The 24834-nt window shown below is 36.7% G+C and overlaps 1 pseudogene; it reads left to right on the top strand.

Annotated features, from left to right (window-relative positions):
• The window catches only part of LOC130881028 (histone H2A.V-like), a 30163-nt pseudogene extending 7409 nt beyond the window's left edge, over positions 1 to 22754 (top strand).
• The last annotated feature ends 2080 nt before the right edge of the window (positions 22755 to 24834 follow it).

The raw sequence follows: 24834 nt of genomic DNA on the forward strand, positions 1-24834 counted from the left end.
ATTGTTTGAGAAGTAGGAATATCAACTACTTTGTGTGAAGCAATGAAAAAAAATTAAAATTGTGTCTGGTGGGTTGTCTCAGTACTTGCTACCAGATTGAGAACTTTAGTTTGATATTTGAAAGCCATTTGGGAAGGAAAGAACAACCTTCAGATTCTGTTTTCATACTTTTGCATGTATTCATTGCAAGTTTCCATAATTAGTAAATACATGTTTAAATAAGAGGAACTGTATCAAATAAAACAAGATTATCAAATTATTGAATGTATCTAAAATATGCAATACAGAAATAAACAAAATCAGTTAAAAAACTTGATGAATGATATTAATCCATTCAACATTGTAGCTCCTCAATGTAGAAATTATTTTTTAAAGGAATACAAAATAAAAACCTTGAATGTTGAGATTTCTCTAAGGTATAATCTTTGGAGAACTTAAAAAGAGGACTATAAAGAAAGGTATGTAACAGAGACCATTTCAAGGAAACAATGATATTTTTACCAATAGAAGTTTAATACAATATATGTGTGTATGTACATATATATATATATGAATGTGTATACATGTACACACACTATATATATATACACATATATGTATATATAGTGAAAATTTATGAAAAAATTCAAAAATGCATCTGGTTGGTTGGCTCAGTAATTGATGTCAAATGGACAGCCACATGAGAAGGACAGAAATAATCCCGTGTGTGTGTGTGTGTGTATGGCTTATGTAGGTATAACATATATAATATTTTATATAAAATACAAAATTGCATACAATTACATATATACATATTGCATATGTTTTGTATATATATTCAGAAACTAGATATTGCAAAACCAAATATTCTAGTTTAAAAAAAAATGAGGTACAGATCAAATCAGAGAACGCTCATATGGTTGAGAAACAAAGAAATGTTAACTATCTTAGCCATCAGGGAAATGCAAATCAAAACTGTTTTGAGATTCTGTCTTATGAATGTTCAAATGGCCAATATCAATAAAACAGATGACAGCTCATAGTAATAAGAATGGGAATAAAGGGAATATCCATCCATTGATGGTGGGAGTATAAACTTGTAGACTTACTAAGGAAATTTATACGGTAATTACTCAGAGAACTTGGAATTCAGCTACTTCAAAATCCATCTATATCACTCATGGGCATATACCCAAAAGATGTTACATAAAGACACTCACTAGACATTGCTAATTGTTGATATATTCATAATAGACAGAAAGTGGAAACAACCTTGTTGTCTCTCACCAGAAGAAAGGATAAAGAACTGTGGTACCCACCCATCCACCAAAAATATACAGTCTAGATAGAAACCAATTTTAGATGATTCAGCAACTTTGAAAAGGATGTTGAAGTATAGTTCTTCACAACTGATGGATTACAAGGGGCAATGTGTGAGAGTAAGGCCTCAGTTTTCTTTAAGTGACTGGCCATTAGGATCTTGACCATGCTCTAGTGTTAATACAAATTGGAAATTGTTTCTTTGTCTTCTGTTTTTCAGATGGTAGAGAGGTGAAAAGGGTGGGGTTGGACCTAGGAGGACAAGAAAGTGAGTGATTGGTGTTTATGGTGTGAAATTCCCAAATAATAAATAAAAATCTTACTTTGGAAAGCATGAAATTGTGAGGCCACCTGAAGCCCTGTTGCTATCCATGGGCCATGCTGCCACCTGAGTCCATGTTTATGACCTTAGTTTATGAGACTGTAGATGATTATGATGGCATTCTACAGCATAAGGCTATGCTGATGTCAAAGATATTTACTACCACCAGAGATCAAACTGAGGTTCCAGAGCACATGCTGTCACCAAAAACCATTAGGAAGGCTATGATCAGATCATATATACATATACATATGATTATGAGAGGAACATAGAAGGTTTTTGTGTACCTGCCCTCCCCATACTCTACCTTCCAAAATGTTCTAACCTAGGTCAAAGATCACTGAAAAGAATCCATAAAAACAGTTAGATGAATCCCAATGTGTAGGTCTCCACAATTAAGGGCTTTTGATAAGGGTGTAGGTAAGAAATGGCTCGGTTTTCTTTTCGGAAGTGGTTACTGGTTTGATCATGCTTCATTGAGTATATGAGTATATGGAAAAAGTAAATTGGGCTTGTCATTTCTTGTTTAGTTCTTGTTCTTACTGTTCTTGCTCTTCTTTTTCTTCTCTTCCTCCTCTACCTTCTGCTTCTCTTCCACATTTTTGTCCTTCTTTTTCTGCTTCTGTTCTTTCTTCTCCTTCTTCATTTAGGGGGATGGCAGGCTCAAAGGTGGATGATATACCTGGGAAAAGTGGATTAGTGTGCATTGTGTGAAATTTTCAAGTAATAAAAATATGTAGGAAAAATAGAAGAACACAATACAGAAGTAAATTACACAATGGAGCATTACTCATCTGTTTAAAAAAATGACATCTTGACCCTTGTAGACAAATGAATGAAACTTGAAAAAATTATCCTGCTAGAGTTAACCCAGACCCTGAAAGATAAATATTTTAGGTATTAATTTATTAGGAATTAATATTAGGAATATTAATATTAGGAATTAAATAAATGATAACCAAACTACAATCCAAAGATGCAGAAAAGTTAGAAATAAAAATAGAAATTAGACAGAACACATGGACTTCCTTGCACTGGAGAAATAGAATGGATTTTGCTTGTGGACTGGCAACAGGTAGGAAAAGGAAAGGGAGAATACAGTGGTGAGTGGAAAAAGAGAGAAGATTAAAGTTTTAAGAGAGCTGTACAAACACGATAACTTAAATAAACAGAAATATATGATATATATTATAAAAAATGACCTTAAATATGTATCAATAAGCCTTGATTCATACCAATACAAAATATTCATCTCTATAGCATATTCACCTTTAATTGAAAACAAACATTTATAAACAATCATTTTGGGAATTTAGACATTAGTTTTCTCTAAAATATTTACTGCTGCTTGTTGGGTGAAGTATTTTTGGGGGTGTTTATGCTGACCTTTCAGGTGCTCTTGGTTCATCAAACCATATTAGTCTAGAATTAACCAATAGTTTCTCATCTTCTGTAGAAGCAAGGCAGAACATCTTTTCCAAAGCAACAAATACTTAGACCCAAATTTTGGAATCAAGATACCTTCAAAATATATAGTTTGGTTCAGTGTAGCAACCCATACAATGAAATATCTCTCTATATTTAGCTCCTTCAAAGTCAAAAAATTCAAAGAAAACACAATAATATATGTAATCCAGACTCTGAGAATTTCCCATCATTACACAGCTTATTTTTCTTACTCTATTACTTTCTATACAAGTTTAATATTCATTTTCTTATCTTTACTCTTTAATCTATGACTGCCTGTACTCTTTTATATTATATTTTCTGTCTCTTTACTCTTTCTCTTCTCTTTCCAAGCCTATGTACAATTTTAAACATACTGTGACCCATTTAGAGGTCTATTGTTTTTATCTGAATCTGTCTTTATTGTGTATCTGTAACCATTTTCTGATAAGCTGACCAGAAGCCTCCCCTTTTTAAAATGCTTACTGGGTGTGGCTAGGGCCAACACAGCCCTGTCTGTTTGCTCCACCCAGTCCAACATAGTGGAGGCATGTTTGCCTCCTCTTGTAAGCCACCCACTTTGCCCCAATTTCAGGCACACAGCAGGTCTACGTTGCCATTAAAAAAGTTATAGGACTCTGCTCATAAACTTCATTTAAATGTTCTGTAGTTGGATCTTCCAAAAAAGTCAGTTTGTAATGGCCCAGGTAGCCACCATGTCAAAACTGTGTAGTATTTTTTTTTTTGCTACTGCTGAATTAGGAAAACCTCTTTTAAAGGAGCCACCAGAATACAGAGCAAAAAACTGTGTTAAACTATGTTTTTTGTTTCTAGAATTCCTTTCCAAGTTTCTCAGGTTTTATGTGGATTTACCTAACATACATTGGAGCACCAATTTGTTGTTTCAGGCTGCTTTTTTGTTCTCAGCTGCCCAGACCCAAAATAAGCATACAGAAATTGTATTATTACAACAGTGCTTGAGCTATTATATTTAGCTTCTTAGTGGCTAGCTCTTACATCTTAATTTAACCCATTTTGATTAATATGTATATTACCACATGGCTATGACTTAACTGTAAGATTCCATCCAGCATCTGACTCCTGCAGGGCTACATGGCTTCTCTCTGATTCCACCTACTCTCTATATATACATATCTCTTCTACCCAGACTCTATTCTGTTAAGCTATTGGCCAAAAGCATCTTCTATTTTGCCAATAAAAGCAACACATATACAAAAGGGCTTCCCACATCAGACTGAATATAAAAATCTGTGCTAGGCAGATATTTGTCTTAGTTATGGATAAAATTGGTTGCTTGGTATATGCATTATATTTTATTAAATCTATTAAATAAGTCTCTATATAATGTGGGTTCAAATTAAAACATTTTAATAGGATACACTCTGCTGAGGAATACAAGATTAATCTAGTTAGCATGTATACATGAGAAGCTCATATTCTTTGCTATCATTCTCTCATTGCTCATATTTAAAATATATGTGATATAGTTTCATATATCTAGGGAAAGAAAAAGCTTCCACACTGTTGCCAGTTAAAACATTCCTGATCTCCCATAGCCCTTTGTTGTTGCCTTTGTGACAAGGGCAGCCAGGATCTATTATTACACATGAATCCCACTTAAGTATCTTCAGAGCCCTGCTATATTATGTTTAAGTTTCTTCATTTACGTATTCTATGTACCACTAATTTTACCCTCATAAACACATGTTCCATTTCCTTCTCTCTCATTGAAACTATCATTTTCTTTATATCAGTGAGCCACATTCAAATCAAAGTAGCATGATTAAGTACTCCAGGATGTTTCCTTATGAGTTTTTCATTTGGAAGTTTTCTTGCTCATGCAAATTGATGTGAATTAAAATTTTGCCATTGGTGTTTCAGACATGCCCAGATATGTTTTCACAGTGAGTTCAGATAAATATTTCTTTGATGTTTCAGTACCTTGCACTTATTAAGTTCTGGGAAGATGTAGAATAAATAGATGAGTATAAATGCTATTAAGACACAGAAACTATCAGGAAAGGAAGGGAATGAGCTGTAAACCTTCCTACTCATAAGGAAATTGTGCATAGGACAATTCTTAAAATCAAAATTTACATTTTTAAAATAATTTATGTTGACTTATTCTATTTAAATCTATTACTTTAACTGTTCTGTACTGCATTTTTTGTTTTGATTTTACTGTTTCTATAGAAAATGAAGACACTATAGTCAAGACAAAAAATCTATCAAATTTTTATGTATATATATACATGTATTTTATATGGGAAAATATCAGAAAAAATAATCAAATGTTGATCATGTAAATTTAATTGCACTGCCTTTTTTAACTTCTTAAGAGAAAGAAATGTAAATAAATAGAAAAATGAATGAATAAAAATTATAGAAGGCTGTAGTTTTTAAGACTCATGTCAATTGTGAATTGTTTGAATTGTAATACTAATTAATTTTAATTATATTATATGTGAATAATTATAATTATTCTTTTCCTCAGTTAAGTACACAAACATTACCTCATAAGTTCACAAAAGATTATATGAAGAAGGAAATAAGCAACTATACGTTTCTAAACTATGGTATTTTATAACTGTTTACCAAGAATTGAAAACAATACCTTACAATTAATACCATTCCTGACAACATGTCTGAGTTTAATTTTTTCTTCCATAAGTAAGATGAAAGAGAAAATTGCACTTTAAGTACATATTCATTTTAAGTGTGACCCATTCAAACTATTTACAAAAGAAATAATTAAATTATAGTCTGATGGTCTCTGTTATGTTAATTTATATAAAATAGTTTATTACTGAATTATTTTAGAGAAATAAAGCTCTTTTGACTTTGTTTACATGATGTACCAAAATAATAAATATACAAAACCTACTTGAGTTAACTGTGAGCTTTTCACTAACTAAAAATATGTGTACAATTGTTCTGAGCAACATGTTTAGGAAAATAATAGATCATGCTTATGAAGTGTAGGAGGGAGGCTTCTTATTTGTACCAGCTGCCCAGAACTGAAATAATCACACAGAAACTGTATTAATTAAATTACTGCTTGGACCATTAGATCTAACTTCTTATTGGCTAACTCTTACATATTAATTTAATCCATTTCTATTAACCTGTATATCGCCACATGGATGCAGCTTACCATCTAAAGTTCTATCTGGCTCCAATAGGCTACATGGCTTCTCTCTGATTCTGCCCTTCTTTCTCCCAGCATTCCATTTAGTTTTCCCTACCTACCTCTATTCTTTTGCCCTATCAAGCTAACCCAGTTTTCTTTTTAATTAATTAATCCACATCAATGATGTAATTTTGTGTAGTCATGGTTATTACTACAATGAGATGATAAATAATATTTAATTGTTAAAATAGTCATTGAGGATTGATTTCTAAGGATTATACACATGAGAATAATATTTACACTTCCGCCATTAATGCTTTGGTCATTCCCTTCAGACTATAGACATTAAATATGCCAGTTCAAAAAGAATAGTTCTAGATATTTTATGTTTTGATGACTAAAGGCAGCTTGTTTCTACATGTTTCTCATGGCCTGAAAAATAATGTTTCTTTATTGTGAGAGTGTTCTTCTTATTTGTCATCACTAATATGAATTGCATCACACTTTTAAATATGAGATCACATAGAAGTGAAGAGGTTGTTCTATGAATATTCTATATTAAATATAAATTATAACTTTGCTCTGCATTTGTCAAAACTGCAAGTACATTCCAGTCTTCTAATATAATCTCTATCTGTACAAAATCACAGTCTTGTTAAATTATACACTGGCAAGTATATTACCTTAAGGTTGTTCGTGTTTTTGTATCACTGGTTGTTATTATCGGTTTTATCTAACAATTTATGTCTGTTTCTTTTTTTTAGTTTTTTTTTATTGAAAAAAAATTTCGCGTTTCCTCCCCGCCTCCCATTTCCCTCCCCCTCCTCCCGCCCCTCTCCCCCTTCTCACCACTCCTCTTATCCTCCCTCTCCAGTCCCAAGAGCAGTCAGGGTTCCCTGCCCTGTGGAAAGTCCAAGGTCCTCCCCCCTCCATCCAGGTCTAGGAAGGTGAACATCCAAACTGTCTAGGCTCGCACAAAGCCAGAACATGAAGTAGGATCAAAACCCCGTGCCATTGTCCTTGGCCTCTCGTCAGCTCTCATTGTCCGCCATGTTCAGAGTCCAATTTTATCCCATGCTTTTTCAGTCACAGTCCAGCTGGCCTTGGTGAGCTCCCAATAGATCGGCCCCTCTGTCTCAGTGGGTGGGTACACCCCTCATGGTCCTGACTTCGTTGTACATGTTCTCCCTCCTTCTGCTCCTCATTAGGACCTTGGGAGCTCAGTCCGGTGCTCCAGTGTGGGTCTCTGTCTCTATCTCCATCCATCGCTAGATCAAGGTTCTATGGTGAATGCAAGATATTCATCAGTATGGCTATAGGATAAGTTCATTTCAGGTTCCCTATCCTCAGGTGCCTCAAGGAACTAACTGGGGACTTTGCCCTGGGCACCTGGTAGCCATTCCCAGTTCAAGTCTCTTGCCAACCCTTAGGTGGCTCCCTTAACTAAGATATGAGTTTCCCTGCTCCCCTATCCAACCTTCCTTTATCCCCAATCACCCCGATTCCCCCAGTTCCCCTCATCCTATCCTTCACACTTTTCTCTCCCCATCTCCCCTCACCCCCATTCCACCCCACCCCCAAGATTCCAATTTTTTGCACGGCAATCTTGTCGATTTCCCATAGCCGGGAAGATAACTATATGTTTTTCCTTAGGTTTACCCTCTTGTTTAGCTTCTTTAGGATCACAAATTATAGACTCAGTGGCCCCTATCCATGGCTAGTAACCAATTATGAGTGAGTACATCCCATGATCTTCTTTTTGGGTCTGGGTTACCTCACTCAGGATAGTATTTTCTATTTCCATCCATTTGCATGCAAAATTCGAGAAGTCATTGTTTTTTACCACAGAGTAGTAACTCTAATGTGTATATATTCCACACTTTCTTCATCCATTCTTCCATTGAAGGACATCTAGGTTGCTTCCAGGTTCTGGCTTTACAAATAATAAATGGGGCACTGAACTGAACAGAGAATTCTCAACAGAAGTTCAATTGGCCAGAAGATACTTAAGGTCATGCTCAACCTCCTTAGCGATCAGAGAAATGAAAATCAAAACAACTTTGAGATATCATCTTACACCTGTCAGAATGGCTAAAATCAAACACACCAAGGATAGCCTTTGCTGGAGAGGTTGTGTAGAAAGGGGTACCCTCATCCATTGCTGGTGGGACTGCAAACTTGTGCAACCACTTCGGAAATCAGTGTGGCGGTTTCTCAGAAAAATTGAGATCAACCTACCCCTGGACCCAGCAATACCACTCTTGGGAATATACCCAAGAGATGCCCTATCATATGACAAAAGCATTTATGTCTGTTCCTTAAAAGCATATTTCAGACTAGAAAATGAAAAAATAAATTATTATATTTACCTAAAACATATTTAATGCTCTGATTTTGAAATTATGCAATACCCTGTACTCCTTCTCTCACTGCAAATGGATCATTGTGGAAGGATAAAACAGTATAAGTGCCTGTACTGACAGGTGACTACAAGGAGAAGCTATCTTTTGGCCAAAGTAGAATAGTTGAACACATAAATTCACAGCATTTGTGAAGGGATATATAAAATATATTCAAGCCCAAACCAGACAACATCCAAGCATAGAGGGGTGAATTTGAACATGACAACCCTGTCTTAGATGCAAAACTCTTGTCAAATGCTATCTGTGTGGAGAAAGGAAGACAGTGTGGTCAAAGATTAGAATCAAAAGTAAGCCACTTTGCATTGAAAGACCACACAGCCAACTATACTTGGGCAGTAGAAGTTAATCTTAAAGGGGAAAAAAAGCGCAAAAGCAAAACCCATAGGTTGTGTGTATAGGAAATATGATATCAGTCATGAAGAACTAAGTTGTAAATTGGGTGAAAACACAATGTATGAATTTATCAAAGAACTAACAAATATCAAGTGCAAAAACTTGTAAAGTAACAAATAAATCAGTGAAAGTAAGCAATGTATTTAATATTTAGTGATATGCAATAAACATTATTACAATTAAGTCATGCAAATAAATTCATGTTTATTGAATAAAACTGAAATACTTAATACCAAACCATACTAATGATATTATATATATTATCTCATGTATATATGTATAGATATATATACATATACATTTTTATTATATTTATATTTTTATTGAAAAAAAATTTTCTGCCTCCTCCCCGCCTCCCATTTCACTCCCCCTCCTCCCGCCACTCTCCCCCTCCCCCACTCCTCTTATCCTCCCTCTCCAGTCCCAGGAGCAATCAGGGTTCCCTGCCCTGTGGAAAGTCCAAGGTCCTCCCCCCTCCATCCAGATATATGAAGGTGAACATCCAAACTGTCTAGGCTCCCACAAAGCCAGAACATGAAGTAGGATCAAAACCCCGTGCCATTGTCCTTGGCCTCTCCTCAGCTCTCATTGTCCGCTATGTTCAGAGTCTGGTTTTATCCCATGCTTTTTCAGTCACAGTCCAGCTGGCCTTGGTGAGCTCCCCATAGATCGGCCCCACTGTCTCAGTGGGTGGGTGCACCCCTCATGGTCCTGACTTCGTTGTACATGTTCTCCCTCCTTCTGCTCCTCATTAGGACCTTGGGAGCTCAGTCCGGTGCTCCAGTGTGGGTCTCTGTCGCTATATCCATCCATCGCTAGATAAAGGTTCTATGGTGATATGCAAGATATTCATCAGTATGGCTATAGAATAGGTTCATTTCAGGTTCCCTATCCTCAGCTGCCCAAGGAACTAACTGGGGACATTGCCCTGGGCATCTGGTAGCCACTCCAAGTTCAAGTCTCTTGCCAACACTTAGGCGGCTCCCTTAACTAAGATATGAGTTTCCCTGATCCCCTATCCAAACTTCCTATATCCCCAATCATCCCGTTTCCCCAAGTTCCCCTCATCCTCTCGTTTACACTTTTCTCTCTCCATCTCCCCTTACCCCCATCCCACCCTACCCCCAAGATTCCAATATTTTGCCCAGCAATCTTGTCTATTTCCCATAGCCAGGAGGATAACTATATGTTTTTCCTTGGGTTTGCCCTCTTGTTTAGCTTCTTTAGGACCATAAATTATAGACTCAGTGGCCCCCTACACATGGCTAGACACCAATTATGAGTGAGTACATCCCATGATATTCTTTTTGGGTCGGGTTACCTCACTCAGGTAGTATTTTCTATTTCCATCCATTTGCATGCAAAATTCGAGAAGTCATTGTTTTTTACCGCAGAGTAGTACTCTAATGTGTATATATTCCACACTTTCTTCATCCATTCTTCCATTGAAGGACACCTAGGATGCTTCCAGGTTCTGGCTATTACAAACAATGCTGCTATGAACATAGTTTAACAAATGCTTTTGTCATATGATAAGGGATCTATTGGGTATATTACCAAGAGTGGTATTGCTGGTTCCAGGGGTAGGTTGATCCCGAATTTTTTGAGAAACCGCCACACTGATTTCCAAAGTGGTTGCACAAGTTTGCAGTCCCACCAGAAATGGATGAGGGTACCCCTTTCTCCACAACCTCTCCAGCAAAGGCTATCCTTGGTGTTTTTGATTTTAGCCATTCTGACAGGTGTAAGATGATATCTCAAAGTTGTTTTGAGTTGCATTTCTCTGATCGCTAAGGAGGTTGAGCATGACCTTAAGTAAATCTGGCCATTCGAACTTCTTCTGTTGAGAATTCTCTGTTCAGTTCAGTGCCCCATTTTTCAATTGGGTTAATTATCATTTTAACGTCTAGTTTCTTGAGTTCTTTATATATTTTGGAGATCATACCTTTGTCTGTTGTGGGGTTGGTGAAGATCTTCTCCCAGTCAGTAGGGTGCCTTTTTGTCTTAGTGTCAGTGTCCTTTGCTTTACAGAAGCTTCTTAGTTTCAGGAGGTCCCATTTATTCAATGTTGCCCTTAATGTCTGTGCTGCTGGGGTTATACATAGGAAGCTATCTCCTGTGCCCATATGTTGTAGGGTACTTCCCATTTACTCTTCTATCAGGTTGAGTGTGTTTATATTGATATTGAGGTCTTTGATCCATTTGGACTTGAGTTTTGTGCATTTTGATAGATATGGGTCTATTTTCATTCTTCTACAGGTTGACATCCAGTTGTGCCAGCACCATTTGTTGAAGATGCTTTCTTTCTTCCATTGTACACTTTTAGCTCCTTTATCGAAAATGAGGTGTTCATAGTTTTGTGGGTTAAAATCCAAGTCTTTTATACGATTCATTGGTCGACTTCTCTGTTATTATGCCAGTACCTCGCTGTTTTCATTACTGTAGCTCTGTAATAGAGTTTGAAGTCAGGGATGGTAATGCCTCCAGAAGTTCCTTTATTGTATAAGATTGTTTTGGCTATCCTGGGTTTTTTTGTTTTTCCATATAAAGTTGATTATTGTCCTCTCAAGATCAGTGAAGAATTTTGATGGGACCTTGATGGGGATTGCATTGAATTTATAGATTGCCTTTGGTAGAATTGCCATTTTTACTATGTTGATCCTCACAATCCAAGAGCAAGGGAGATCCTTCTATTTTCTGGTATCCTCTTCAATTTCTTTCTTCAAAGACTTAAAGTTCTTGTCAAATAGATATTTCACTTCCTTGGTTAGAGTTTCCCCATGATATTTTATGCTGTTTTTTGGCTATCGGGAAAGGTGATGATTCTCTTACTTCTCTCTCTGCTTCCATATCCTTTCTGTATAAGAGGGCGACTGATTTTTTGGAGTTGATTTTGTATCCTGCCACATTACTAAAGGTATTTATCAGCTGTAGAAGTTCTTTGGTGGAGTTTTTGGCGTCGTTTAAGTACACTATCATATCATCTGCAAATAACGCAAGTTTAACTTCTTCCTTTCCAATTTGAATCCCCTTGATCCCCTTATGTTGTCTTATTGCTATTGCTAAGACTTCAAGAACTATATTGAAGAGGTATGGGGAGAGTGGACAGCCTTGGCGTGTTCCTGATTTTAGTGGGATGGCTTTAAGTTTCTCTCCCTTTAATTTGATGTTAGCTGTCGGCTTGCTGTAAATAGCTTTAATTATATTTAGGTATGACCCTTGTATCCCTAATCTCTCCAAGACTTTTATCATAAAGGGATGTTGAATTTTGTCAAATGCTTTTTCAGCATCTAATGAAACTATCATATGGTTTTTTCTTTCAGTTTATTTATATGATGGATTACATTGATAGATTTGCATATGTTAAACCAGCCCTGCATCTCTGGGATGAAGCCTACTTGATCATAATGGATAATTTTTCTAATGTGTTCTTGGATTCAGTTTGCCAGTATTTTGTTGAGAAATTTTGCCTCAATGTTCATGAGTGAGATAGGCCTGTAATTCTCTTTCTTGGTTGAGTTTTTTGTGGTTTTGGTATCAGAGTTACTGTAGCTTCATAAAAGGAATTTGGCAATGACTCTTCTGTTTCTATATTGTGAAATACATTTAGGAGTATAGGTATTAGGTCTTCTTGGAAGTTCTGGTAGAATTCCGCATTGAAACCATCTGGTCCTGGACTTTTTTTGGAAGGGAGGTTTTTGATAACAGCTTCTAATTCTTCGCGACTCATGGGTCTATTTAGGTTGTTTACCTGGTCCTGGTTTAACTTTGGTATATTGTTGTAATATGAGCGGCAGGGCTGCGTCCCCGGCACCTGGCCGCCCGCATGGCTAGCTTATGCCCTGAAATAATTATACGGAAACTGTATTCTTTTAATCACTGCCTGGCCCATTAGTTCCAGTCTCTTATTGGCTAGCTCTTACATATTGATCTAACCCATTTCTAATATTCTATGTAGCACCATGAGCTGGCTTACCAGGGAAGATCTTAACCTGCGTCTGTCTGGAGTGGGAGAATCATGGCGACTCCTTACTCGGCTTCTTTCTCCCAGCATTCTCTCTGTTTACTCCGCCTACCTAATTTTCTGTCCTATTAAAGGGGCCAAGGCAGTTTCTTTATTACTTAACCAATGGAACAACAGATAGAAAGATGACCCACCTCCATCAGTATATGGTATTCATATAAAAAAGTGTCCATTTCTTTAACATTTTCCAATTTTGTGGTACATAGGCTTTTGTAGTAAGATCTAATGATTCTCTGAATTTCCTCTGTGTCTGTGGTTATGTCCCCCTTTTCATTTCTGATTTTATTAATTTGCAAATTCTCTCTCTGCCGTTTTATTAGTTTGGATACGCGTTTATCAATCTTGTTGATTTTCTCCAGGAACCAGCTTTTTGTTTCATTGATTCTTTCAATTGTTTTCTGTGTTTCTATTTTGTTGATTTCAGTCCTTAGTTTGATTATTTCCAGTCTTCTACTCCTCATAGGTGAGTCTGCTTCTTTTTTTTTCTAGAGAATTCAGGTGGGGTGTTAAGTATCCAATGTATGCTTTCGATGTTTTCTTTAAGTGGGCACTTAGTGCTATGAACTTTCCTCTCAGGACTGCTTTCATAGTGTCCCATAGGTTTAAGTATGTTGTTTCTTTATTTTCATTGAATTCAAGGAAGACTTTAATTTCTTTCTTTATTTCTTCCTTAATCCAGGTATGGTTCAGTAGTTGACTGTTTAGTTTCCATGAGTTTGTAGGCTTTCTGGGGGTAGCATTGTTGTGGAATTCTAGCTTTAATCCATGGTGATCTGATAAGATACAGGTGGTTACAGATACTTTTTTGTAACTGTGGATGTTTGCTTTGTTACCGAGTATGTGGTCAATTTTCGAAAAGGTTCCATGAGCTGCAGAGAAGAAGGTATATTCTTTCCTATTTGGGTGGAATATTCTATAGATGTCTGTTAAGTCCATTTGATTCATTACCTCTCTTAATTCTCTTAGTTCTCTGTTAGGTTTCTGTCTAATTGACCTGTCCATTGGTGAGAGAGGAGTGTTAAATTCTCCTCCTATTAATGTGTGCGGTTTGATTGCTGCCTTGAGTTTTAGCAATGTTTCTTTTATGTACGTGGGTGCTTTTATATTAGGGGCATAGATATTCAGGATTGAGACTTCATCCTGATGAATTGTTCCTGTTATGAGTAGAAAATGTCCCTCTCCATCTCTTCTGATTGATTTAAGTTTGAAGTCAACTATGTTAGAAATTAGTATGGCCACACCAGCTTGTTTCTTAGGTCCATTTACTTGATAAGCCTTATCCCAACTCTTTACTCTGAGTAGGTGCCTGTCTTTGTGGTTGAGGTATGTTTCTTGTAAACATCAGAATGTTGGATCCTGTTTTCTTATCCAATTTCTTAGTGTGTGCCGTTTTATAGGTGAGTTGAGTCCATTGACATTAAGTGATATTAATGACCAGTGGTTGTTAACTCCGTTCATTTTTTTAGTAGTAAATTTTGTGTGTTTCCCTTCTTCGAGTTGCACTGGTGAAGGGTCTCTAGTTGTCTGAGATATTGTGGTCATTGTTGGACTCCTTGGTTAGTGATTTTCCTTCTATTACTTTCTGTAAGGCTGGATTTGTGGCTACGTATTGTTTAAATTTTTTTTATCCTGGAAAATTTTGTTTTCTCCATTTATAGTGAACGAAAGGTTGGCTGGATATAGTAGTCTGGGCTTGCACCCACAGTCTCTTAGTTTCTGCAGTACATCTATCCAGGACCTTCTGGCTTTCATGGTTTCCATAGAGAAGTCATGTGTAAGTCTGATAGGTTTACCTTTATAAGTAACTTGGCCTTTTTTCTTTGCAGCTCTTAATATTCTTTCTTTATTCTGTATGCTTTGTGTTTTGATTATTATACGGTGAGGGGATGTTTTGTTTTGATCCAGCCTATTCGGTGTTCTGTATGCTTCTTGAACCTTCGTAGGTATATCTTTCTTTAGGTTGGGAAAGTTTTCTTCTATAATTTTATTACATATATTTTCTGGACCGTTGAGCTGCACTTCTTCCCCTTCTTTTAATCCTATTATTCTTAGGTTTGGTCTCTTTATTGTGTCCCATATTTCCTGAATGTTTTGTGATGAGAGTTTGTTGGCCTTGTTGTTTTCTTTGATCAGCGTGTTTATTTTCTCTATGGTATCTTCAGAATCTGAGATTCTTTCTTCTATCTTTTGTATTCTGTTGGTTATGCTTGTTTCTGTAGTCTCTATTTGTTTACCTAGATTTTCCATGTCCAGCCAGCCTTCTGTTTGTGTTTTCTTCTTTGCCTCCATTTCGGTTTTCAAGACTTGAACTGTTTCCATTATCTGTTTGATTGTTTTTCCTTGGTTTCCTAGGGTATCATTCACTGATTTACTCAATGCTTCGAACTTTCTGTAATACTTCTTATCCATTTCTATAAGGGCATTTTTTTACATGCTGTTTAAGGGTGTCAATCACTTTCATAAAGTCAATTTTTTCTACTTCTTCATGATTAAGGTGTTCATGTCCTCCTGTTGTGAGGTCGCTGGGTTCTGGTGGTTTCATATTATTTTTCAGATTGTTGGGTGAATTCTTGCATTGGCGCCTGCCCATCTCTTCCTCCGAATGCTCTCCTATGGATCTTCTTTTACAGGATCAGGTCTCCTTGCCTACTGTTGTACCTTCCCAGTGATGGTACTCCCCAGTGATGGTTCTCCTGGTGTTCCAGTGATGGCTCTCCTGCTGACAATATCAGATCTCCGTGCCCAATGATGGCTCTCCTGGTGCCAAGATTAGCTCTCCGAGCCCAATGATGGCTCTCCTGGTGCCAAGATCAGATCTCCGTGATGGTTGGGTAGTTCATAAACAAAGCACCTACCTTGCTTGGTGCAGGCAGGCCAGTGAAACAAAGGAACTCCCGCCCGCCTGTTTGCCTGAGGATTCGCCCCCAGAGCCCAGACAGGCTGAGCTAGGTGGTGTTATGTGCCCAAAGAAGGAAGGGGGCAGAAGGAAGAAGGGTTCTGGATGCAAGCTGGGTGGGATAGGAAGAGAGAGGACATACATATACATTTATAAATTAGCAGTATCCATGCAATCACTTCTTGTATGTATTTTATAATCAATATCTTATTCCAAATAATTAAAATGTTCTGGAACTTTCCTACATTGTGGTTCTTTTTCATAACTATGATATGATAGCTGTAAAAACAAATAGTGCAATTTTTTTCAGAATTTGGGCAATGTTTCTTAGGGAAGGACTAAAAAAGGAAGGAAAAGAATAGAGGAGGTGAAAGAAAGACAGGAAGGGAAAGAAATGAAAGGAAGGAAAAATTAAAATTAAAAATTAACCTTACTCCTGAATTTAGGTATTAGAAAGTACTCTAGTAAAAGGATAGAAAAAGTAAAGAAAAAAAGATAAGAAAAACTCCATCATAATAATATATTATCTATTACAAGTATAAAATAATTTCAATAGAGATTCCTTCAAATATATCAAATTCTAATGGAATGGTAACATCAAATGAACACTGTGGGTGGAGTATTGGACTTGATACAAGGTCATTAATAATGGGCAATCAACAGTGCAATGAAATTGATATGCCTTCAGAGTAGAACCAAAGACAAAGTGATAATATTGATGTAAAACATTTTGTGTGAAAAAAACATAAGTAGAAAGTGGTTTGGCACAGGCTACATAAAATAGCTTTGGTTAACACTAAGCAAAAAAGGGAAAGATCTATTGGACAAGAATTTTAAGTCTTTGAAGAAGAAAATTGAGAAGATACTAGAAAATGGAAATATCTCCATGCTCTTGGATAGGAAGGATCAACATAGCAAAAATGTCAATCCTACCAAAAGCAATATATAGATTCAATGCAACCACTATAAAAATCCCTACACTATTTTTTCACAGAATACGAGAGAACAATAATCAACTTCATATGGAAAAATAAAAAGCCCAGAGTAGCCAAAGCAAACCTGCACAATAAAGGAACTTCCAGAGTCATCATCATCCATGACATCAAGCTCTATTTTAGTTACAGTAATAAAAACAGCTTGGTATTAGCATAACAACAGACAAGTTGGTCAATGGAATCAAACCAAAGAGTTAGATATTAATCCACACACCTATGAACATCTGATTTTTGACAAAGAAGCTAAAATCATTACAATGGAAAAAAAGATAGCAGCATCAAAAATGGTGCTGGAATAACTGAATGTCAACATGTAGAAGAATGCAAAAGATCCATCCCTATCCGCATGTACAAAACTCAAGTCCACATGTATTAATGACTTCAATTTAAATCTGACCACACTGAACTTAACAGAAGAGAAAGTGGGAAGTAGCCTTCAATTCATGGGCATGGAAGACTAGTTCCTAAATACAATATTAGTAGCACAGACACTGAGAGCAACAATAAATAAAGAGAACCTCCTGAAACTAAGAAGTTTCTGTCAATATTGACACAGTCAAGGACAAAAATGTAGCCTACTAAATGGGAAAAGGTCTTCAACAACCCCACATCAGACAGAGGACTGATTTCCAGAATGTAGGAAGAACTCAAAAAAAATTATACATCACAATCCCAAATAATCCAATTTAAAAATGGGGTACAGAAATAAAAGGAGGATTCTCAACAAAAGAATCTCAAAAGGCTAAAAGACACTTAAGGGAATGTTCAACATCCTTAACCATTAGGAAATGCAAATCAAAATGTCACTGAGTACCATCTTACAACAGTCATGGTTAAGAAAAAAAAACACCAATGACAGCTTATGCTGGAGGGGATGTGGAGTAAAGAGAACACTCCTTCATTGTTGTTGGAAATGTAAATTTGTACAACCACTCTGTAAATCAATATGGAGGTTTCTCAGAAAATTGGGTATCCACCTATTTTAGGACCCAGCAATACTAGTCTTGGGCATATACCCAAAGGATGCTCAAGCATGCTACAAGGACATTTGTTCCACCATGTTCATAGCAGCATTATTTGTAATAGCCAGTACTTGGAATCAACCTAGATGCCCCTCAACCAAAGCATGAGTAATAAAAATGTGATACATTTGCACAATGGAGTACTACACAATGGTAAAACACAATGACATCTTGAAATTTGCATGCAAATGGATGGAACTAGATTAAAATCATCCTGAGTGAGGTTACCCAGACACAGAAAGATGAACATAGTATATACTCACTCAAAAGTGGATACTAGCTTTTTTTTTTTTTTTTTTTGGTTTTTCGAGACAGGGTTTCTCTGTGGTTTTGGAGCCTGTCCTGGAACTAGCTCTTGTAGACCAGGCTGGTCTCGAACTCACAGAGATCCGCCTGCCTCTGCCTCCCGAGTGCTGGGATTAAAGGCGTGAGCCACCACCGCCCGGCTGGATACTAGCTTTAAAGCAAAGGATAATGAACCTACATCTATGACCCTAGAAAAGATAAGTAACAAGGTGAGCCCTAAGAAAAACACATAGATACACCTAGAAAGGGGAAATAGATAAGATCACCTGACAAAATTGGGAGCATGGAGGATAGGGGGAAGAAGGGAGAGTGAATGGGGAAGAGGAGAGGAGAAGGAGAGGGAGGAGTAGAACTTGAAGGAACAGGAAAGTCGAGATGGAAGGCAGCGATGAGAGCAAGGAAGGAGAGATTTTTGTTTGAGGGAGCCATTATGGGGTTAGAAAGAAAAAGAAAAAACTGGCACTAGAGAAATTCTCATGAGTCCAAAAGAATGACCCCAGCCAAGAACCTAAGCAGTAGAAGTGAAGGTGCCTGAACTGACCTTGCCCTATAGTAAGGTTGATAAATAACTTAATTGTCATCATAGAAACTCTATCCAACAACTGATGGAAACAGAGGCAGAGACCCACATCAGAGCACTGGAATGAGCTCTCAAAGTCCAATCCAAGAATGGAAGGAGTGAAAATATGAACAAAGAGGTCAAGACCTGATGGGGACACCCACTGAAAACGTTTACCTGAGCTAATGGGAGCTCACCAACTGCAGCTTGACAGACAAGGAACCAGCATAGGTTCAAACCAGTCCCTCTGGATGTGGGGGACAGTTTTATGGTTGGAGCAGGCTGAGGGGCCACTGGCAGTGGCACCAGGATTTATCCCTACTGCTGGTGCTGCTTTTTTGGGAACTCATTTTACTTGGATGGATACCTTGCTCAGCCTAGATATAGTAGAAAGAGCTTCAGACCTTCCCCAAAGCAATGTGCCTTACCCTCTCTGAGGAGTGGATGGGATGGGTGGAGAAGGTGGGGATGGGAGGAGGGGAGGAAATGGGAACTGGGATTGATATGTAAAATGAAAAAAAAACTATTGTTTTCTTTTTAAAAAAATAAAATAAAAATAGTGGATTAGAGTAAGGAAATTTATTTCAGTGCTGAATTCTTGTGCTCCAACGACACAAAAACCAGATTTTCTTTCTGCTATGAAAAGTATTAAGATCATTAGGAAGTGCTCATTCTGGATCTTATATCCTAGTACAATTTCTGTCATTATCATCATCTCTTTATGAGCTACAATGTCCACCAAAAATAATCTTTATTTTTACTATGATGTTTTATTTCGTTTCTTAGTGTCTGTACTCACCCCATTATGAGACGGACATTTTTGTATAATTTTTCCACATAGAATTTATGTGCATGTATACATATATGTGTATGTGTGTGTGTGTGAGTGTGTGCATGTGCACGCATCACATGTGCAGGCAAATGTCTGTGAAGGAAACAAGAGGTTGTTGGATACCCTGGTTAGAGTTACAGACAGTTCTGATTCCTCTGATGTCTCCAGCTCCTTGTGCTTTTATTTTAATATTGATACATACTGAAGTTTGTTATCAAATTCTAATCATTGTGTTTGTTTTATTTATATACAAATTGTATAAACTCCAAAGAAAATTAGCCCACGTTCTAATCTGATCCTGCTGTAACTACATAGGAGATCTTTGGTTAATCTTTTACCCTTCAGAATTCTGTTTTCACAAATAAAAACTAAGAAAAAAGTATAATACATCTCAAACTTATTAGCAGGATTTTCTGAACCAATATGGAAAGCATAAGTAAAATATGAATTGAAATAAATCCTAAATTTTTGTTTTTACTTTTATTATTAAAACACTTTATTAATTTTACACATATCTGGTAATGGTTCCCATTCAATGAGTGTTAGTTAGAAGAACAAAGGAAATTTGTCAAATTTTATATTTAAGACATTTCTGCAACAAGTAATTTTTGGTACTTTTCCATTCAATTTTATAGATACTAATATACAAAACTTTATAGAATCAACAAAATTACTACATCATTTTGTCTTTTGGAAGCATATCAGCAAGTCATTCATCTTATTGGGAGCCATTACTTACTTTCACTTCCAAACACAAAATCTCAAAAAATAGGAGACAATTGCAAACTGATAAAATCAAAACCAGATTCTTTGATTAACTCTTATTCAATGGCTATAGAGTACCAGGGAACCATCTACTATGGGTTATGTATCTGGGGGTCATATACTTACATTTACAAAATTTAGAATTTCTGGTGTCCAAACATACCAGACAAGAATTCTGGTTAATTTAATCTTTTAATATGTAGGCATTGATTAAGTTTGTGTGTAACAGGGGGGTTCCATAGAACAATGTTTATATATATACATTCTAAAATCCATGTAAATATCTTTAAATTCTGTGATGCAAAGAAAACATGCTCTTTTTTAAACTTTTTAAAATTAAAGTCTAAATCTCATGAATAGACAAGAGAAGTATGTTGCATTTTAAATTTCAGAAAGCATTTCTGGAGGTTTTCATTAAAACAAAATTCTAAGTCAATTTATTATGAATATTTATGAAAGATTATACTTATAAAATACAACAATGCTCATTTATGAAACCAGCTATTTTTTTCTTTTTGAGACTGAGTTTCTCTATATAGCCTTGGCTGTCTTGGAATTTATTCTGTAGACAAGGCTGGACTTGAACTCTTGGAGGTCTAGAGGTCGGCCTGCCTCTGCCTCCCAATGAGGGGGCGTAATAGCTTGTGCCACCACAACCTGGCAAAGCCAGGTTTTGTTGTTGCTTTGTTGTCTTTTTTTTTCTTTTTAGAGAATAATAATTCCTACCATAAATATACACTTTGGTGTAGAGTGAAGTTGAAGTAGGATTCCATATGGAAAAGATTTACTACAAAAGTGGAGAACACCTATAGTGACAATGCTGCTCTCCTAGCCTAGCAACAATCTTTATTCACAGAAGTCAAATTGTGAGGAAGATCTTGCTTTACCTAACAACACTAGAAAAGACTTTGCCACCTGTGTCTCGGTGCATATATGTAAATAACAGATTGCACCAATTGCGTTAGTGTTCGGTTGCTGTGCATTAAAAGAAAAGGCAGCGGGGGCGGGGGGATATTTATAGGCAAATACCTCCTCTCGAATTCTGAAACTGATAAGCAGAGGGATATGAATTTATTCACTGAATAAAAGTCTTAGAGAAAGGTTCTAATCAAGCTTGGCTTGCACAAAACAAGAAACTTGTGACTAATCGCAGATCATGTTGTTTGCCTAACAAACAAGACATTTAAAGGTCAGCCTCATTGAAAAATAAATCTAATCTCAAGGAAACATTAACCTTATCCTTAAGTCTTACTTAGAGTGAACATGATATGGGATAAAATAGAAGGAAGTGTCAGAGGAGGTTGGGTGTTTCTTACGATATTGTGTAATGACTTTAGTTAAGTGCTGTGCAATAAATGAAGAAAGCCTGACAGTGGAAGCTTCAATTTGTAAAAAGCACTCGAGTCAAACTTAGAGAAATGCCGTTTTTTTGTTTTGTTTCCGTTTTTCTAAAATAATTTTGCAATGAAGAATAACTTTATTTAGTAAATTTTACAATTCAATGGCTTGTTAGAGACCACAAATAAAGTCTATATGTGAATACCATGAATTAAATTCAACCTATATATATATATATTTATTTATTTTGTTTACAGTGTTCTGCCTCCATGTATGCCTGCAGGCCAGAAGAAGGCACCAGATTTCATTACAGATGGTTGTGAGCCACCACGTGGTTGCTGGGAATTGAACTCAGGACCTCTGGAAGAACAATCAGTGCTCTTAACCTCTGAACCATCTCTCCAGCTCCTCAACCTATATTTTTAAAAGAATATATAACTCTTAAAAATATTTAGTTGCCTATTTAAAAATAAACAATTCTAGGCGAGGTGGGCAGGGGCATTGTCCAGCTCCGGCAGTGGTGGTCCAGCTGCGAGAGCAGCCACTGCCGTGTTGGGCAGCATTGGGCGTCACAGGACGGCAGTGTGCATCATGTGGCTGGGACCACGGCTGGAGGCAAAGCTGGGAGAGACAGTGGGAAAGCCAACGCAAAGGCAGTGTCCAGTTCACAGAGAGCTGGGCTACAGTTTCCTATGGGCCGGATCCACAGACACTTGAAGACTCGCACCACAAGCCATGGACAGGTGGGAGCCACTGCTGCTGTGTACAGGGCCGCGATTCTCACAGCTGAGGTGCTGGAGTTGGCAGGCAATGCTTTCAAGGATCTCAAAGTAAAGCGCATCACTCCACGTCACCTGCAGCCTACAATCCAAGGTGATGAAGAGCTGGATTGACTCATCAAGGCTACCATAGCGGGGGGCAGTGTGATCCCGCACATCCACAAATCTCTGATTGGAAAGAAGGGACAGCGGAAAACCGCTTAGGAAATGATTTAACCACCTGCTCCCCCTTACTGTCTGTAGCTCGACCGTGGACACCTGTGGGATTGTGTGGAAATTTTAAGCACAGTTCAGTGGAAAAGCATAGACAATTGCTGTAGACAAAAGAAACATTTGTATGTTTTTAGACTCGCAAAGTTTGATAAATCCCTTTCCCTGTGGTCGTGGTCACGTGTTGATTGGCCAAGTTTCTCCCTCGTGTTTTATTGAAAAATTAAAAAAAAAATTCTGAAGACAAACTGTCTGAAGAAAACTACTGTAATGATATCTGCAAGTGGCTAATGCATACAGAACTCCAGACATTCTGGATCATCAAGGGTGTCTGTTCCTCTGGAAGATTTTGAAAATACATTTATTTATTTATTTATTCGTTCATTTATTTATTTATTCATTCATTTATATTTTTTAAATTAATTTCTTTTTCTTTTTTTTTTTAAAAAACTATCCTTTCTCATTTTACATACCAATCCCAGTTCCCACTCCCTCCCCTCCTTCTACTTCCTCCATCTTTCCTCTCATCCCACCCCCATTCACTCCTCTGAGAGGGTAAGGCTTTTTATGGGGAGTCAACAAAGTATAGCACATTGTTTTGAAGCAGGAATAAGGCTCTCCCCAGTATAACTAAGCAGAGCAAGGTATCCCTCCAAAGAGAATGGGTTCCAAAAACCGGTACAAGCAGAAGGGATAAATCCTTGTTGTCATCCTGGGCACTTGAGGTGATGCTACTCAGTCAAGAGGTAATTGTAATGGGATCTCCACTTGTGGGAGAAGATTTTACTTTACACATTTTTCTTCTTTTAAAATGATAAGCAGCATGTATTTTGATCAAAATATGAATACAAATATGTGCCATGTAATTCCCTTTTCAGGTACATTTCTGACTCCATTTTTGTTATTCAAAATAAAAGTCTTCAAAATTACACAGAAATGCTGGCAAATTCTGAGTTGATGTACTGGTTAGGCCTCACGGATTGGCTACCCATACAGCATCTGAGAGAGCAGCTCAAGATTGGGTTGTACTTTTCCTCTTCCCTATTGTTTCCACAGAGTATCAACATGGAGCATAATGATATAACATAACATCAACATCAAAGTATAATTATTTGCCAGTTTTTACCTTATATTACACTTTAGAAAGTAATAATTTCTAAACAAGTGCATTGATATTAACTTGATATGATCCCCTTCTGTCTGCAATTTTCTCTTAGATAAAATAAGTTGCAACATTTTATTAATAATGGAGACAGAGAGGGAACTTGAAATATAATGGTCTGAGATACATGAAGTTTTATCACTGATTGGATACTTATATTCTCTTTTGTTCTCATTTTCTTTATATATATATATGTGTATATATATATTTTAATTTTGTATACGAGTGCACTGTATTTATATTATTTTTAACACTTTCCCATAGGCATTCAGTTCCTCCAATCTCTTTGAAATCTCAACAATTCATAGTCTCTTCTTCTAAATTTTTTATTACATACACATAAACATACGCACATATCTATGCACATATTTGCAAACATTACCCACTGAGCCCAATTAATGAGGCTCATAAGTACATGTGTTCAAGGATTGAGATTACACAACATACAAATGGGTATATCCCTGGTGTACATCAACCACCACTATAGAAAAAGTATATTTTATTTAACTCTTTAAAGGATTGATATTACAAATATTTAAAATTTCAGCTCCTCATATTTTGAGTAAAGAAAGAAAAGAGTTAAATGTAAGATAATGGCTTTGAAATAATGACTTCTACACATGACCATGATGCTATACCAATCAAATCTCAAAAATATGATTACCTACACAATGATCATATCAGTCAGCATGCCAAGGTAATTGAGTTGAAATTGTTAGTTTCAAAATCATAGAAGGTAAATTTGTATACAAATCTTTATGCTACTATGTGTGTGTGTGTGAATTCAGGTGTGGTTCATAAGTCAATATTGAATGCCTTTCTTAACTGCTGTTCAACTTCCTTTATTACTTATTCAAATTGTGTATCTCTGTATATGTGTATGTGTATTTATGTTTGTTTGTCATACACGAG

The sequence above is a fragment of the Chionomys nivalis genome, chromosome 9 (genome assembly GCF_950005125.1).
Source record: "Chionomys nivalis chromosome 9, mChiNiv1.1, whole genome shotgun sequence".
NCBI classification, from domain to species: domain Eukaryota; kingdom Metazoa; phylum Chordata; class Mammalia; order Rodentia; family Cricetidae; genus Chionomys; species Chionomys nivalis.